Source organism: Canis aureus, chromosome 10, assembly GCF_053574225.1.
Source record: "Canis aureus isolate CA01 chromosome 10, VMU_Caureus_v.1.0, whole genome shotgun sequence".
Classification (NCBI taxonomy): Eukaryota; Metazoa; Chordata; class Mammalia; order Carnivora; family Canidae; genus Canis; species Canis aureus.
This window is the reverse complement of record NC_135620.1, coordinates 51,283,781-51,296,944: the sequence shown is the minus strand read 5'-3', so window position 1 is coordinate 51,296,944 and position 13,164 is coordinate 51,283,781. Positions and strand designations below refer to the sequence as shown.

At 38.1% G+C, this 13,164-nt stretch overlaps 1 long non-coding RNA gene across 1 annotated transcript in view; it reads left to right on the top strand.

Moving 5' to 3' along the window:
• Positions 1 to 13,164, top strand: part of LOC144321736 (uncharacterized) — a 117,347-nt gene that overhangs the window by 103,183 nt on the left and 1,000 nt on the right. The window contains exons 4-5 of the long non-coding RNA XR_013387279.1: positions 1,146 to 1,271; positions 3,246 to 3,369. This is a non-coding gene — a long non-coding RNA (uncharacterized LOC144321736). The remainder of the gene's footprint in view (positions 1 to 1,145; positions 1,272 to 3,245; positions 3,370 to 13,164) is intronic.

Here is a 13,164-nt window from a genome sequence, read left to right as displayed (position 1 = left end):
ATGGCAAATGGAACAGTATGAACCCAGAGATTCATAGAATCAGGGAAAGTTGCAGATTCAGGAAATGGGGGAAAAAGGAGGATCTGGAGCAGACCATGACAGAGCTGTTTTCATTATCTGACTCAACTAAGGATGTTCCCCCTTTTTTAAGTGAGGAGGAAGTAGAAGCTAACACCAAAAACATACTGCTTATTACATGTGGTTCATTGTGTTTGTAATTGTCCTTAGGTTAACTCTGGTAAATTGTCAAGTTTAATTCATTGAGTGGGGTCATTTAAAGCCTTATATTTTCTTTTGTTACAATCACATTCTTAGTGGAATAGTTTCTTTATATATTGTTGAAAAGAAATGGCATAACTTTTTAAATTATTTATTTATTTTTTAAATAAATTTATTTTTTATTGATGTTCAATTTACCAACATACAGAACAACACCCAGTGCTCATCCTGTCAAGTGCCCCCCTCAGTGCCCGTCACCCAGTCACCCCCACCCCCTGCCCTCCTCCCCTTCCACCACCCCTAGTTCGTTTCCCAGAGTTAGGAGTCTATGTTCTGTCTCCCTTTCTGATAAGAAATGGCATTACTTGATGGAATCTCTCCTGATAATTTTATTTAAGGTTCTAGTAGGCAGAGTAGGTCAGTGGCATCCTCCAGGGGATGGCATCTACTTAAGAATTATTGCTTGGATTAATTTAGGAGAAAGAATTGTATGGCAGTATAGGCAGTGAAGAGATCTTAGATCTCATATCTAGCCAAATCTTCAAAGCTTAAGGAATTTGAAGTTAGGGCAGTGAATGACTTGTCCAAGGCCACCAAGGGAACATACCAGGGCCAGGATTGGGATGTAGATCCCAAGGCTCTATTTCTTGTTTTTTTTTTTTTTGTTTGTTTTTTTACCTTCTTCTTCCTGATTTCACCAAATCTGTGTGTTCTGGCAAGGGAGAAATTCCTTCTCAATCTGTTTCCAGAATAAAATGTTCTCTGCCATTTGCAACACTCCAGAGAATAGAAACATAACAAAATCATTGTTTTGCGTTAATACTTCCATTTTCAGCCATCTCGGCAATCAATCAGAACTTTTATCTTCTTGCCTGAAACGACAAGGACATTTAATTCACAACAATTTCCTTTTTCCCTTCTCTCAGCGACTCTATTAAATAAAACATGATGGATCACACTCTACATTTGCATGCCAGCTAAAACACGGTCAAGGCTCTGCTAAAACAGAGAGGATCCTGCCCTTGCCTGAACATGATGGAGGCGAAATGGAGGTTAGTGCTGGAAAATGCTCAAATTCTGCACATGTGAACATTTTTCACTTAGGGACAGGGGCCCAATTAACAGCCAGAATGACAACTGAAAGCCATGCTAAAAATTAATAAATAAATTCCAGTCAATAAAGGTCATAGTCCTGCCTAATTAAGGCAAGCGTTTAATGACACTTGAATTTTAGAGAGCTGAGCTGGGGCATACGCTGGCCAAGTGTTCATGTTTCTATACTACACCTTTGAGTTATTCCCTCCTTACCATAACAATTAGAAGAGAGGTTTTTTTGAATCTGTGCGTTTATAGAGACTGTTCATATTTCCTCTTCTTCAGAGTGCACCTGGATGCTCGTCTTGCATGTATTTTTAGAGCAACACAATGTACTTTGCAATCTTGCATATGAAGTTATTTTTTTTTTTTTTTTTTTTTTTGCATATGAAGCTATTGATTGTAGTGTTGACAGGACCATAGAAGCATTGTCCAGTCAAACCACCTGGTTTATGCAGACAGAGGATCATGTTTCTACTTCTATATTTTCCTCTACAGGGAGTTTATGGTTTGCTTATAATCAAGGTTAAATAGTGAGGCATTGACTTGAATGCAGATTTCCTGCCTCTTGGTGACAAGGCTCTTTTCATACATTCATGTATGTTAACATTCATATGATTCATGAATGTTAACATTCATGTTAAAGAGATCCTGTTTTGTTCTGTGAATGTCAAGAAAGACAAGATGCATATCTTCCCACAAGAAATTTACAGATTGGTGAGGGAGTATGGATAAATTAGTAATAATTACACAGTGTTGTAAGTACCATTTATGGAATAAGTAAGAGATTCTGTGGGAGCATGTTGGAGAGATTTGCAATGTAATTTAAGGGCTAAAGAAGGTGTTCCAGAGAAAGTAAAATCTAAATTGCAATATGAAGGATAGAAAGGAGTTAATTTAGTGAAGGGGTGAAGGAACTGGGCAGAACGAATAATCTGAGGTGAAAAAACCCAACTTCATGGAAAAATGTGCCATTTATACACAAGATAGCTACATATTGACAATGATGAGAGAGGAAGCTGGAAAGAGAAATTATTTAGGCTTCATAAGCCACATTAGAGATTCTAAACTTGCTATTTATTGCAATGGAAACCATTGAATGATTATCAAAACAAGATGACAAAAACACATTTATGCTACAGAGTGATGTGCCGGAGGCTAGGGTATGGATGATAGATTGGAGAAAATCAAGAGAACAGACACCACCCCTACTACAGCCTGGGATCTCTATCTATAGACTGTTTAGTCACAGTTGGTCAGAAGGAACCTTATTTAGGAAACGAGCAAATGTTGAAATTTTTACTGACTTGGTAACCAAATTTCATAGACTTTCCAATTTCCAAAGTAGAATTCTCCAGGGTTACATTCCCCAGTGGGGCAAAGTTGTACCAGTTGGCATGGCCTACTTATTACATCTAGATGTTTCACTTTCAGGGTATCTGTAGCTCTTCCTAAGTCTAAAATTCCCCCAACACGCTGGCTGGTGATTATAGTTGTGGTAGCAATAGTCACAGCTCTAGCAATAATCTTCCTTATCCAAATTTCCCTGAGAGGAAATTTGTCTCCAACGAAACCTTTTAGGCAAAGTCATTATTCTCATTTAACATGGGATTCTAGGATCCCATACCTGTTTTTCCAGAAGCTATAATATTTGTTCAGTTACCATTTCCTAAATTGAATTAAACTTTTAAAGAAGCAAATAGCTCAAAACCTCCCCATGCAGTTTGCACCTCACAAAACTGTCCTGAAGCTACTGGTGCGGTGTTTCAAGGTGGGTGGGGAGGAGGCCTACCCAGAAATGGCAGCAGGCATGAGGCTGATGGGCCTGTCAAGGTGAAGGTGATTGATAGATGGATTTGTGCAAGGGAAGTGGTTATTTTAATAAGGATTATCTGAGTGAGCTCAGAATAACCAGCTGCCTGTCTCCACAGGGAGCACTATTTGACATAAATGAAGACAAGGACAATGATCAAGTCTGAAAGAGAATTAATTGAAAAGGAGTAGCCGACTCTGATCTCCAGATTGAGCTTCTGAGGAGGATTTGGGGAAGCCAGAGTGAGTCAAATGATTTTACATGCAGGGATTTTCCCTGGGAGACACAAACACCATAACTTTATTGACCTCAAATCAGGAAAAGGTCAACATCACAGCAGCTCAAAGGGTGTTAGTTTCCGAGGATTGAATCTATTAATTGCAATGCTCATTAAAATGGTGTTTTTTTTTCTCTTAGAGCTAGAAAAGCTTTTAAAAAATATCAAAAGAAAGGACAATGAAGTAAGAGGGTATTAAGTATTTGGTGCCTTTTCATTTTGTAACCAAATGTCTCAGCCTTTGGATTGAAAGACAAAGAAGTTTGGCTGATAACCCATTTCTCTATTAATTCTTTTGGGAATCAAGAATTAATAAGCATTTGTCTCAGAAGAGCCAGCATTGGTTTTGTCTTGATGACTATGAGCTAATACCATATATTGTCTCCAGTGTAATATAAATCTCTGCTTGTATGTCATCTCTTCAGACAAGCTGTTTGGACTACCACCCTATCTACTTAGAGTCACCATCATTCTCTATCAATAATTATCCAGATGCAGTATTCTTTATGATATTTATTAGTATTGGGTAACATTATATACTTATTTACCTGTTTAGATAACTTACTACTGTATCTTTAGTACATAGGCTAGTGCTTGGCACTGTTAAAATGAATGACCACATATCCCCTGGGCAAGAATTTTCATACCTATTTTTTTTTTAAGATTTTATTTATTTGACAAGAGAAAGAGAGTTAGCACAAGCAGGGGTAGCAGCAGAGGGAGAGGGAGAAGCAGGCTCCCTGCTAAGCAGGGAGCTAGACATTGGGCTTGATCCCAGGACCCTGAGATCATGACCTAAGCTGAAGGCAGATACTTAACCCACTGAGCCATCCAGGTGCCCCGTCATGTCTATTTCTAATAAGCTATATTCACTTTTTTCCTTATTTGGAAAGCTATTTTATTGCAAATTTTAAAATTCTTTCGTGATGAAATGATAATAGCAAGGAGATACAAGTATCACTAGCAATAAACAACAAAAAAGCTAGTCATACTTGGGAAGAGAAACACCAAAAATCAATAGCTGAAGAAATAAAATAAAGTTTCACATAAATGAATAGCCCAAAAATGAAATGTACTGCAAAATAAGTTAGATGGAGTGAACTGTGTAAGAGGTATAGCATAAATTTCATTGTACAGTTGATATATGATTCTGTTAGGGTGATCAGCCTTGATGAATGAACTCTGTTACTAGCCATGCATTTCTTAATTGAATTTTTTGAGATAATTGTAGATTCACATGCAGTTATGAGAATTAATAAAGAAAGATCCTAGGAGTTCTAATGCCAGCAGAGCTGGCCAAGTACCACTTGTTTTAAGGTCAGAGATCCACACTACTGATTTTAAGAAATGAAAAGGGGAGATGTCTGGTCAAGATGGCAACATGGGAGGCTACTGAACTCACCTCCTCCCACTGGTACACTTAATCTACAGCTACACATGGAACATTCTCTCTAGAAGAAATCCAGAAAATAGCTGAGCAATAACTACAAATGGGGTAAATAAGAAAATACCCACACTGAAATGGGTAGGAAAGGCTGAGATACACTTTTGCCATAAACCCCACCCCTAGCACAGTGACATACAATGGGGAAGCAACTCACAACTTCCAGGTTCTCCCGGAAGAGTGAACAGCTTGGATCCAACATCTAGTGTTCCAACTTTTAAGATTTCCACCTGAGAAGTGGTCTCCCAAGTACCCAGCCCCAAAAGTGAATGGGTCTTGGTGTTCTTGAGACCCATAAGACCAAGGAACAGTTCTTAATGGGCTCAGGAGGATGAGGACTTGCTGTGGCTCTCTTCCCAGGGCTCGGTTTTGAGGTAACAGACCAAAATGCCCACATCTGAGTTTTTCCCCTGAAAAAGGCCCATTCATACTTCAAAACCCACTGCCTGAGGGTCAAGCTTCTAATTTAGCACACATGTAAATGCTGACTTTGGTCCTCCCTGAGACTGGGGAGGCCTGGAGAACAATCTCTGAGTCCTCCCTCTGGCTCACCCCAGGTCATTGGTGTCTCCTCTGGAAGGGAATTATTTTATTCTCTTTTCAGCAAGAAATGAGAATAGAGGTCTTCCTCATCCTTACCAGTATTGGCTGTAATTTTTAAACTGGAAGTATTGGTCATTTTCTTTTCAATGTGAAGGTGGGTTTTTGCCTGTTTAGTTTGGACCTGTTTGCTCTCAACTCTGGTTGCATGTGGATCTCCTGGTGAGCTTCTAAATAATGCTGGAATCCTAGCCCTAACTGATTGAATCAGTTACTCTCCAGGCAATTGTAATGTTCAGCTATGGTTGACAGCCACTGTTCCGGGCTAGAATGGGAGCTGATGCAGGAAAAAAGTGTTGAGAAATTGATTTGGTTCAGGAGCTCATAGCAAAACATGGCATCAAATCACAATAGCCACCCACATAGCCACATCCGCTGACAAGTACTTTTTAATGAGCTCTGCAGATAATCAAGACTCCCTATATTTCCAGTAGCATTAGTTCACAGTAATGTTTGTCAGGCAGAAAGCTGATGAGTTTGGACATTGCAGCCTAGGTGGGAAGCCTTGAGCCCCTGCTCAGGGTCACAAGCTTAATTACCATCTGAGTTATAAGGAATAGAGAGGCATGACTTCTTGGCAAACTATGCATATTATGTGGGTGTGGAATGAAACTTTTAAATTCAAGGTAATTACAGATTGCCATGCATTTGTAAGAGGTAGTCTAGAGAGATCTCAGATGCCCTTTCCCCAAAACTATAGGACAGTATCTTAACCAGGCTAAGGACGTTGAATACAGTTAAGGTACAGAACATTTCCATTATCACAGGGATGCCATGTGTTACTCCTTAACGACTTCCCTTCCACAGCGACTCCTTCCTTAACTTCTAGCAACCACTAAGCTATTCTCCATTCCTATAATTTTGTCACTTTAAGAATGTTACGTAAATGGAATCACACAGTATGCAACTTCTGGGGGTTATTTTTTTCCTGCTCAGCACAGTTCTCTGTCATTCATTCAGTTTGTTGTATTTATCAATAGTTCCTTTTTATTTCTGTGTAGTATTCCATGATAGGGATGAGCAAATCTCTTTAACCATTCACCCATTAAAGGACATCTAGGTTGTTTCCAGTTTTTGCCATGACAAACAAAGCTGTAATAAGCATTCATGTACTTATTTTTGTGTGAGCCTTAGTCTTCATTTCTCTGGGAGACGAGTGCTGTTGCTGCTGTATTTGAAAGTTTGTGTATTTTTTTCAAAACTGCCAAACTGTTTTCCAGGGAGACTGTACAACTTTACATGCACACCAGCAATGTATGAATGATTCAGTTTTCCTACATCCTCACCTATATTTAATATCGTCACTATTTTTTTTTAATTTTAGCTATTTTGATAGACATGTAGTGATAATTCGTCTTGGTTTTAATTTCATCTCCCTATTGGCTAACGATAGTGGAACATCTTTTCATGTACTGATCTGCCCTCTGTATATCTTCTGTGGTGGAGTCTGTTTATGTCTTTTGTGCGTCTTCTAAATTGGATTGTTTTTCTGTTGAAATTTGAGAGTTCAAAAAAAAAAAAAAAGAAATTTGAGAGTTCATAATATATTTGTCCTTTATCAGATAAGTGGTTTGCAAATATTTCCTCACAGTTTGTGGCTTGTCTTTTCTCTTGACAGGGTCTTTCATAGAGCTAAAGTTTTATAATGTGGATGAAGCCCAATTTATCAAGTTTCCTTTTATGGATTATACTTTGGAGTCAAATCTGAGAACTCATTTTTAGAGCTACCTTCCAAATATTTTCTCCTGTTTTTTTTTTCTTTCTAAAAATGTTATAGTTTTACAGTTTGCATGTAAGTCTCTGATGCATTTTGAATTCATATTGTATATTTCTTCTTGTTTTTGCTGATAAATGTTCAATTGCTTGAGCACTGTTTCTTAAAAGGCAATCTTTAGTCCATTGAGTTGCTTTTGTAGCTTTGTAAAAAAAAATGTGTGTGGGGGCGTACCTGGGTGGCTCAGTTGATTAAACATCTGCCTTTGGCTTGGGTCATGATCTCAGGGTCCTGGGATTGAGCCCCCCACATGGGGTCCCTGGTCAGAGGGGAACCTGCTTCTTCCTGATGCCCCTGCTCATGCTCTCTTTCACTATCTCTTTCTCAAATAAATAAATAAATAAATAAAGTAAAATCTTGAAAAAATCAGTTGGGCATATTTGTATGAATCTACTTCTGGATTCTCTGTTTTGATTGATCAGTCTGTGTGTTTATTCCTCTGGTATCATCACAGTCTTAACTATTAGAGCTAAACAATAAGTCTTGAAATTCAGTAAACAGATTCTTCATACTTATTATTTTACTCTTTTAGTTCCTTTGCCATTCTATATAAATCTTAGAATAAGCTTGTTTATATCTACAAAAGATATCGCTGAGATTTTGTAGGAATTGTATTAAACCTATATGTTGGTTTGTTGAGAGTTGTCAATGCATAGTCTTCCAATCCATGAATACAGTATGTCTTTTTATTTAGGCGTGTATGTGTGTGTGTGTGTATATAAAATTTTATTTATATATTTCCCAAGAGTGATGAGCTTTATTCTAAGCATGACATTAGTACAAAGATTAATCAATTATTGCATTTTCCTTTATAAGAAAGAGATTAAAGAAAGTGGCCATTGTTATAAGATTTTATTTTAAAGTAATCTCTACACTCAAAGTGGGGCTTGAACCCATAACTCCAGGATCAAGAGTCATATGCTCCATGGACTGACCCACTGAGACACTCTTCTCTTGATTTATTTAGATCTTTCTTCCATCAGGGTTGTACAATTTTCAGCAACTGCATCATGTGTTTTGTTAGGTTTACATATAGATATTTCATTTTTTGAGCAATTGGGAATGGTATTGAATTTTTAATTTTGGTGTCTACATACTCATTGCCAGTATACAGAAATATAATTGAATTTTGTGTATTTTCCTTGTATTTTGTAACCTTGCTGAACTCATTTATTTGTCCATGATTTTTTTTCCTCATGGATTCCTTTACATGTTCTATGTAGACAGTCTTGTCATCTGAAGACACTTTTATTATTTCTTTCTGATCTGTACTTTTCTTATTTCTTTCTGATCTTTCTGATCTACTTCTTTTTCTTGCCTTGGTGCACTGGCTAGAACTTCCAACACAATGTTGGTTAAGTAAGAGTAGACATCCTTGAACTGTTCTCAGTTCTAGGAGGAAAAGATTCACTTGTTCATTGTGAAGTATAATGTTAGTTGCAGGTTTTCTTCAAGTTGCTCTTTATCAAGTTGAAGAAGTACCCCTCTATTCCTACTTTCCTGAAAGTTTTTTGTTTCTTTTTTTAAATCATTAATGGGTATTGAATTTTATCAATTCTTTCTGTATCAGTGATATGAATAGGTGTTTTTTTTCTTCTTTAGTCTGTTAATATGGTAGATTACATTATTTGAGTTTCAGATGTTAAAATTCAGGGATGGGCTTGATGGTAGAGGCAGTGGCCTCATTTGTTGGCAGCAGAGATGAAAGTCCCAGTTCCCTACTTGACCTTCTTTGACACCACCTTGGTAGAGTGTTGGAGTCTCTTGTTGCAGCTCCCAAGGGGGGAATTGTGAGCTCTCCACCTATTCTTTGCTGCACATGTGACTGGGGGTGAGCCATAGATTTTTTTTTTTCTCCTGGTATTTAGCTGTGTTGGAGTGATTATTATCTGAAATTCTTAGTCTGCTCCTAATCTGTTCCTTTGGCAGAGAGACCAGTCTAATTAATTTTTTTAATGCTTGTTGATGTTTCTGGGTGCCAGCTTCTTCAGTTGGGGATATTGAAGGCAAAAAGAAAACCCAGGGAACTCACCACCGTGTTCTCCCTCAAGTTTTGTTGTCCTTAATTGGTCCTTCTTCTTTCCACCTTTCAGAGTCTTCTTGAATTGTTGTATATATAATGTCCAGAGTTTTTAATTGTACTTAGCAGGGAGAGTAGGGGAAAATGTATCTACTCCCATCTTGTCAGAAGTGGAAGCATATATTTTTAGATGTTGCTGTATTATATACATTAGATTGAATTAGTCAGGATAAGACATTTATTCACATACTGCAACTCTCCTTCTTCATTGTTCTGGATGATTGAAGTATTACTTGCCTGCTTTACTTTTTTTTTTTTTTAAAGATTTATTTATTTATTTATTCATGAGAGACACAGAGAGAGAGAGAGAGAGACAGAGACATAGGGAGAGGGAGAAGCAGGCTCCCCACAGGGAGCCTGATGCAGGACTCGATCCAGGATCCCAGGATCATGCCCTGAGCCAAAGGCAGACACTCAACCGCTGAGCCACCCAGGCGCCCCACTTGCCTGCTTTAGCAAATGAAATCTTGATTAAATGTTTTTCATTACTGAAAATGTTGATGATTTTGTTTCATATGTTTCAAATAAAGCACATATCTGTCTCTATAATTATCTCTTGTTACTTATATTTTGCTACTTGTTGATGAGACCCCAAGGTGGGCCTCTCTATGTGGAAGGAATGAAAGTTTTAGGGGAGGCATAGCTCTCCTTGTGGGAATTATCCTTGGAGATGATCTCTTAGTGGAACATTAAGGAAGAGATAAGGAAGGGGGTGGGAAACATTGTGTAAAGTTTATATGTTAGATGCTTTACACAGGTTATCTCATTTAATCATATAGCAGTATTATTACCAGCTCTGTTTTCAGCTGGAACAGTAGCATAGAAGATGTAAGGTAGAGTAGATGTATAAGGATTGATATTTAAGCCTGTATCTTTAGCCTGATAACAACTTTAGCTAATCTCCTAACCTGCCTTCACCAGGTTGTGAGAAATTAAATAAATCACACATTTATATGGAAGTTTTGCTCTGAGTTTATTTGCTGTCTATTCTGAAGGTTACACTGTAGATAAGACAGTATGGTATAGATAAGATGCATGATTAGATCTGCCTGCTAACTTTAGTAAATATCATATGCACTTTATAAAATGACATCCAGCAAATGAAATATGACAATTCTCTTTTTAAATATTTTAGTCTAGGCAACTGGATGCATGAAAACACTCCTGAAAAGAAGTATGGGCTAAGGATTTTGGGGAGAAAGAAAAGAATTATCAAAGGATAACAATTAAAGAATATAAGATAGAGAACTTTGTGTCTCAAAAAAGCATCACTAGCAGTTCAGCAAAATACACATTTTAACCCTTAAAAATGAGAGAGTAAATTTTAACACAGATGTTATCTAAAGACAAATGTGGCAAATAATGTGAATGAATAAATCTGGTAATATAATTTTGGTTCAAGGTAGAAGTATCAATATAAAATACAAAATTTATATGATATGGAACTGAGAAACTATAATATAGGCTGAAATACTGTACTTTCATGAATTAATGTTAATTTTCTGAGGTATGATAATGATACTGTAGATACATAGGAAAATGTGCTTGTTTAGAAGATGCCTGCTGAAGTATTTTGAAGCCAAATATCATAGTGTCTGCATCTTTCTTTCAAATGGTTCAGCAAAAAAAAAATCTCAAAAGCCGCTTGGAATATTTTATTCCCACCTTCACTTTACTGTCACTATCTTTTCCATCAGGTGTAGTCCTTAGGGCTCAAAATACTCTGAGAGATCCACAAAAAATGTTTTAAGTTCTTTTAAAATCAAAAGACAAAAAATGGATTTCTAGGTCAAAGAAATGTTTTGATATATAATGTTAATAATTCATCTTTATGTTAACACAGCCATAAAATATAATTTTTAATCTTTTTTTTTAATGGAGAAAGAGGCACACAAAAGTGCGCAGGCCTGCAAAAGCCATGAAATGGCCTCCTTGCCACCATTAGAATTTAAGCTCCATGAGGGCAGAGATCAGTGTTCTCCCCTGTACTGAAGACACAGTGCAGTGGCTGGTCTAGGGCATAGTCTTTTTTTTTTTTTTTTTAAGATTTTATTTATTTATGAGAGAGAGAGAGAAAGAGAGAGGCAGAGACACAGGCAGAGGGAGAGGGAGAAGCAGGCTCCATGTAGGGAGCCTGATGTGGGACTCAATCCCGGGTCTCCAGGATCATGCCCTGGGCTGAAGGCAGATGCTAAACTGCTGAGCCACCCAGGGATCCCCCCCACCTTTTTTTTTAAGATTTTATTTATTTATCGTAGAGAGAGAGAGAGAGGCAGAGACACAGGCAGAGGGAGAAGCATAGGGCATAGTCTTAATTAACATCTATTGGTTGAGTGAAAAAATCACTTTGATTCAAGTTTTGTGAACATTGAACATATTCTTCTAATAAAGTATATGAAATGCACTTCTAGAAGCTGAGTATGCATTATTTTTGGATTATCAAAACATTTTGGATTGTTAACATCTCTTTCCCTCTCTTTTAGTATGGGAAATTGTGAATTGATGGCACAGGAAGGAAAGGAAAAATCAATGGGGAGCAGTCACTTGTTGACCATGTGATAGGCACTAATCTACATTCTAGGCACTCTTTTTACCCACTATGAATCTAATGTGTCTGCTTCTAGAAGGAAAAGACAAGATAATTTAAGGAATATTGTTTTGTGGAGAATTTGCATACAACAGCAAAAATGTAGTAATAAGCATTTGTCGGCATTTATGTACCAAGCCATGTGCTTAAAAGCATTTTTTGGGAGTGATCTCATTTAAATCTTATGAAAGATCTCATATAAAAACAATACCTCATTTTATAGATGACCGAACTGGGGACCAAGCGGTCCAGCCACTCCCCCAGTTTCACACAGTGAGGCAGTGGCAGGGCCTGGACTTGAACCCAAGTCACCAGACTCAGAAGCACATACTTTACCTGCTTCCTTCTATTCTGTCTCCCACATGTGCCTTGAGCGACCTGCCTGTGAAAACTTGGGGGGATTATTTTTGACTTTCTAAATATTTTGCACTTGTGGGCAGACCCACTTCTGGATTAAGTGCTTCAACCATAACTGTTATCAGTAGTGATGTCTGGAACTGAGGTATCTGAAATCACCTTATGATTCTAGGAACAAGAAATGGATGTGGAAAAGAGTTGTACAGGCCCTTTTGCCACAATCTGATGCCCTGGATTCACTGCCGTAATGGGGAAACTGTTATGCAGTGCAGGTTATGCTGTGGAATCTCCAAGGAGGATGAGCTTTGCTGCAAAGCGTCTCATGGATGCATTGGCCCAGCAGTAGCAGGCAGTGAGAGAGGTGACTCAGACTTAGAAGAGGAGGGAGAAGGGGAAGGGAGGAGGAGGAGGCAAGAGGGAGAAGAAGGAGGAGGGTAGAGGAGAAGGAAGGGAGAAGGAAGGTGGGGGGAAGAGGAGGAGGAAGCTGCGGGGGTGGGGGGGAAGGGGAGCAGAAGAAGGGGGAAAGAGGCAGGAGGAGGAGGAGGAAGAGGAGGAGGAGGAGGGAGGAGTTAATGCAGACAGTGAGATATTGAGGCCTGTACCAGGGCTATGGCTGTAGGAATAATTTTCAGGGGACAAAGGTTAGATACTTTATGTGGCAACATGATATGTCAATGATGTTTGTTGAGCAGAAGTTTTCTTCCTAGAGGCAGAGTTAATATAAGACACATGGGCATGGATTATAGGAATTAAGGGATGTGGGCACATTGTGTCTATTTATAGTAGTTCTGATACCCAATGTGGAAGAATGATTTTTAGCGTCAACATCCTCGAGTCAACAAGACATCAAGATCCCTCACTTCATTATTTAGAAATAAAAAAATTGATTATCAATTTTTAGATTCTTGTTGTAGTTAT